The sequence below is a fragment of the Capsicum annuum genome, chromosome 10 (genome assembly GCF_002878395.1).
Source record: "Capsicum annuum cultivar UCD-10X-F1 chromosome 10, UCD10Xv1.1, whole genome shotgun sequence".
Taxonomy (NCBI): domain Eukaryota; kingdom Viridiplantae; phylum Streptophyta; class Magnoliopsida; order Solanales; family Solanaceae; genus Capsicum; species Capsicum annuum.
In genome coordinates this window covers 190,178,166-190,183,784 of record NC_061120.1, presented here as the reverse complement: position 1 = coordinate 190,183,784, position 5,619 = coordinate 190,178,166, and the positions used below count along the sequence as shown (strand labels likewise).

Genomic DNA, 5,619 nt, shown 5'->3' with positions numbered 1-5,619 from the left:
CAGCAATGACACCAAATTCAAAGAATGAACCAGATGCTTATAAAAACTGAAACAGCCAATCAAGAACGCGATAAAAATAATCGGAGAGAATCGCACCTTTGTTGTGGCAGCAAACGGGGGTTGACGTCGAATTTTCTGACGACCTCAAACTCAATTCGAGACACAGAATTTAGCATAAAATCAAAAGGAAACCAGCTATTGCAATATCTGACTTTGCTAAAAATTATCAAAATATAAGCTATTTTCTTTTTTTGACTTCCTTTCTTCCAATTTTCTTTTTTTTGTGTGTGTGTTTTGCTTCTGATCTCTCCTAACTTCTTATTTTTCTCAATATTATCCCTTGTTCACATCTTTTTTTCTCTCCACTCGATTTTTTTTCTTTAGCTTCTTTTCACGAATATTTCCTCTTTTCTTTTTCTCTCTCCTTCTTTTTCGCTCTCTCCTCCATCTTTTTTTGCTCTCCTCCTCCACCTTTTTTTTTGGAGATGGTGAAGCCTCCATTGTATAGACGCATATCCGGACATTAAAATCCGAATTTGAAAGCTTAAAATAAAAAAAATGGAAAGATGATGAAGAAATTTTGAGATTTTGTAACCTCCCCCAGCACGAACCTCTGGCTTTCAATGATAATTTTCAAGAATTGCATGGATTTAGAGACTGGTTCTCTATCCTTTTTGGTTTCACGAGTTCAGGCGACAAAGAAAAAGGGTGAATCTCGCGCATCCTAACGACAGGCTGGTGGTCACCGGCGGTAGGCTAGGGTGAGGATTAGGGTTTCCTTGTTTTGGTGATAATGGAGCAGAAGGAGAAAGGGAAAGAGAAAGGAGCTCTACTTTTGTGTATTTTCAGGAAATGACAAATAGTGACCAGTCGGTGGTCATGGGCAAGAGCAATACGCATTTTTTGGCTTTGACAGACACGGTAGGTGTGCATTTTAACGCATTATTTTTAAAAATCTTGATCAATTTTCATCCCTACAATCAAAGATCGGATGGTCCTAAAATATCATTTTAAAATAATGACAAAACAAATATTTATATATTTTTATATATAAATAAATATATACAAAAATTATTTAAAAACCAATTACTTTCTGATCTGTTCGTTTTTTATCAAAACAATTCAAATTTCAAAAATATATAAAAAGATAGATTGTAATATATATATATATATATATATATATATATATATATATATATATATATATATATATATTCGGGACCCTCGAATCAGAAAGAAAAATTAATGGACTAGATTAATCTTTGCTAGTCGGGTGATTTTTGACTGGTTTTGATTGGTCCGATCTTTCAATCGAATGATTTTGAAGAGATTACCCTTAAAAATAATAATAGCAACAAAATAAGAAAAATAAAAAATGCACGTATATACGGATAAATATGTGAAAGATTGATTTTAAAAAGACCTTTTTCTTCGATCCGCTCGATATTTGGTCGGACGATTCAAATTTAATTCAAAGAGAAGGAAAAAAGAGAAAAATAGATAATGAATAAATAGATAGTTGAATAAAAACACATTATATATAAAAAAAATAACTGAACATTTTGGGACCTTTCGGGTTTTACAAAAAATAAATTTTCGGATCGGGTTAAATCGTATTTGTTGAGGTGGAGTGACGAAGCGGACATAGAAATTGTACTGAGTTTTGGGCTAATTTTCAGGATTTTGGTTGAAATTTATAAAATGTGAGTTGGGCTTGGGTGAAAAATAAAAATGAAACTTGATTATTGTTAGCCCGAATGCTCTTTTCTACTGAAATTGAATTTATCGATGCTCCCTGATATCCTAAAAATTATTTTTAGTTTAACGTATATAAATTACAGATATAACTTGCATTAGTGTTCGATTTGATATCTTTTTTGTGTGTGATTTAATATTAACAAACTATAGGCATATATATGTGCGTGTAGAAAATAAGAATATAATATATAAAAACAAGAATATGAGAAAGTATATGTACATCTTATAAAATATATATTTTATGTATTAAGAATATATATATATATAAACATTTGGTCACAATATCGCCCTAAAATAAAAGATTAGAAAGAATGTAAATGTGAATATCAAAAGATATATATTTTTATTCGTTAAAATATTTAAATATATTTAATAAAAATATTTTATATTATGATAGAAAATAAATTTCTCTTTTAAAAAATATAGAAATAAAAAAAAATACGAATCTTATTTTTTAATTTAATTTTTTAAAATTATTTAGGGTTGAGGAGCATCGGTAAAACAATTAAATAAAAAAGTTTGAGTCAAAATTGGGTGTCAACAGTTGCCCCTGAGTGACCGGAGATTTAGGTGAAAATCTTTGTGCACTCACGTTGACGCAACCAATTTTTTCTCGAAAAAAGCAAAATGTTTGGAAGATTATAGTCGGGCTCCGATTCTTGAGCTGCCAACATATCTCGGGCTCCATGAGAAATCAGGCCATTTGTAGTTCGAATTGTAGCAAAATTTTGATGTTTATCAAAATTTGCGCAGTATAGAATTGTGGTAACACTGGGTTCCTTCGGGATGATAACAAAATCTCAGCACGAAATGGAATGGATATGGGTTCAAGTCCCAAAATTGACTAGGGATGAGAAGATTTTAGATAGTGATATCTGCTGAGGATCTTGAGAGAAAAAGAGATAATGATTTTTCAAAAATTGCCCCAGTGTTGGATTAAGACGGAACTTGGTGATGACAAAGAAAATTATAAAAATGAAAACTTGAGTTGAGTTGAATTGATTTTCTTCGCTGGAATCCTTGACGTAGCTAGGGATGCTTGACATTCCACTAGCTTGCCCCAGTTTGCTGCTAAGAGGGTAGTTCCACGTTGTACTGCATTGCATTTCCCTGAAAAACAGGTAATAGGGTAAAAAGAACCTGTCGTTGGACAAATTGTAAATTAAAATTGTAATGTAAAGAGTAGAGTTTAGATTTTCAAACTAGTATTGTCTTCATTTTTGGAGGCTTCCGACTGGCGTGGCAATAACTGAAATGTAGATAGCCTCTGTCAGCTGAAATATAAATAGCCTTCGTCGGCTAGAATGTAAATAGCTTCCATCAAGTAGAATGTAAATAGCCTTCACCGGCTAAACTGTAAATAACCTCCGTCGGCTGAGCAGCTGCTTGAATGTAAATAGCCTCCGTCAGCTGAAATATAAATAGCCTTCGTCGGTTAAAATGCAAATAGCCTCCGTCGATTAAAATGTAAATAGCCTCTGTCGGCTGAAATGTAAATAGCCTCTGTCTGCTGAAATATAAATAGACTCTAACGGTGGGATATTTGCCCAAAGGTAGACTGCCTCGTATTTGTCAATGCGGCCCTCAGTCTGAATAAGATGACGGTATTGCTACTGGAACTTGATGCTATTGTGATAGTGCCTTTCTTGCGCACTTTCTATGGTATGGGCCTCTGATTGGTAGGCTATGCTTTATTTGCTGAAATGTGATTCTCTGATATGGCGGAATATTGTTTTGCTTATATACATTCTTTGATTTGTGGCGGGGCGTCTCCCTTGCTGGTGCATAACTCCCAATATGGCGGAGAGTTGTATTGCTCATTTGCATCCTCCGATATGACAGAGGATTGCTTTGTTTACCTATGTACAGTCTTTGGAATGTGGAACTCGACTTTTTTTGCTTATATATAGTCCTTAAAATACGAAAGATCGACTTTGTTTTCTTATATATAGTCCTTGAAATATGAAAGCTCGACTTTGTGTGCTTATATACAGTCCTTTGAAATGAGGAGCTTGATTTGTTTGCTTATATACAGTACTTTGGAATGCAGAGCTTGACTTTATTAAAGTCAGACGACATTCTCCGATTTGCGAAGTTTGTTGGGAAAAGTAAATAGCCTAATCTTCCTATGAGGATCCTTTTTTCTTAGTTTCCGACTCGGGTCTTCAAAGCATTCCTGCGAAAGAATTCGAATAAAACTCTTAGAGCTTGTGAGGATTAGTATAAATGTATGTAAAGAGAACAAAAGAAAGGGAAGAATATTTAGCTCTTGTCGTGGTGGTATGCTGCATGATGCCCCTGATCCTATCCCAAAGCTTGACTTGACGTAGCCTTCCAATTCCTATTTTCCTACACTCAAAGAAAAATTCTTAGTTGGGAGGGGGTGTTGATTTGTGTCCACTTGGGGATCCTGGCTTTGTCTTTGAAATCCTCCAAAACTCCTTCGGTTGCTCAATCACTCCCAAATCCGGAGTCTCAGTAGGTGGGAAAGTTGGGAAGTATAGTGAAAATACATCTATGTATATATGCTTTTGCAAATATATTATGTATATATTAAGTGTATTTAGTAATCCTTTTTCGTTTTTAGATTATGACATGTTTTGAAATCCGTTGGCCTCAACTCCTCGTTGTGATTCTCGCAGCTTTATCCTTTGGATGGAACTCCTCTGACTTTGTCGATACCATGACGACTCTGGCTGTGAGATCGCTCATATTCTGGGGGTACACTACGAGCGACAGGGGATTTCTCTAAAGGTAATACCGAACCTTTCAGGTTGCCTACGTATCCTTATAACAGGAATCAGGTCTGTACGTAGTTTGATTACAATGAAAATATGCAGTGTAGTGATCGAGCCTGACCAGGCTGCCTATGTATCCTTAAGATAGGAATTAGGTCTGTGTGTAGTTCAATTAGGAAAAAAGGTGAAAATATGCAGTGCAGTGGCCGAGCCTGACTCAGGCTGCCTACGTATCCTAAGAATAAGAATCGGGTCATAACATAGTTCGATACAAAAGATAAAGTAAAATAATATAATGACTGGCCCTGGCTCAGGCTACCTATATATCCAAGTGGAATCAGGTCAGGCCGTAGTTCAGTACAATGAAAAGGTAAAAATATAAAGGGACCTAATCCGATGTGGATTGCCTACGTATCCCGCCATGGGAAGTCAGGTCAAGTGTAATTCTAAATACATGAAAGGATGATGTTTTTGGGTTTTCTAAGGGAAACCGAATCCTATGTGGGCTGCCTACGTATCCCACCGTGGGAAGTCAGGCTAATGCGTAGTCTTGTTACATTTGAGAAAAATGCAAAATGTACAAAGAAACAACTAGTCCTAATGTCTTCAAATGTAGTACTTCTTGATGGCGTCTGAGTTGATCGGCTTCGTGCTTATTATACCGTCCATTTCTGCAAGTATTACTGCTCGTCCTGAGAGTACTCGGTGAACTATGTAAGGACCATGCCAATTTGGCGCAAATTTTCCTTTGGCTTAATCTTGGTGAGGGAATATCTTCTTCAATACTAATTGTCCCAGTGTGAATCGACGAGGCTTGACTTTCTTGTTGAATACCTTGATTAATCTATTTTGATAGAGTTGACCATGACAGACTGTATCCAATCTCTTCTCGTCAATGAGCATCAACTGCTCGATCCTGCTATGAATCCATTGAGCGTCGTCTAGACTAACCTCCTGGATGACTCTCAATAAAGGTATCTCCACTTCTGCAGGTATCACAGCTTCCGAACCATAAACCAACATATAGGGAGCTGCGCTAGTAGAAGTTCTGATTGTGGTTCGATATCCAAGTAAATCATATGGCAACTTCTCATGCCATTCTCTATTACCGTCCACTATCTTC

The 5,619-nt window shown here is 35.8% G+C and overlaps 1 protein-coding gene across 1 annotated transcript in view; it reads right to left on the bottom strand.

The window, feature by feature from the left end:
• LOC124888069 (protein SHORT ROOT IN SALT MEDIUM 1-like) overlaps window positions 1-952 on the bottom strand; it is a 16,282-nt gene extending 15,330 nt beyond the window's left edge. Inside the window, exon 1 of the mRNA XM_047398280.1 lies at window positions 97-952. The gene's annotated coding sequence lies outside the window, so the exon portion shown is untranslated. The remainder of the gene's footprint in view (window positions 1-96) is intronic.
• Window positions 953-5,619: the final 4,667 nt, after the last annotated feature.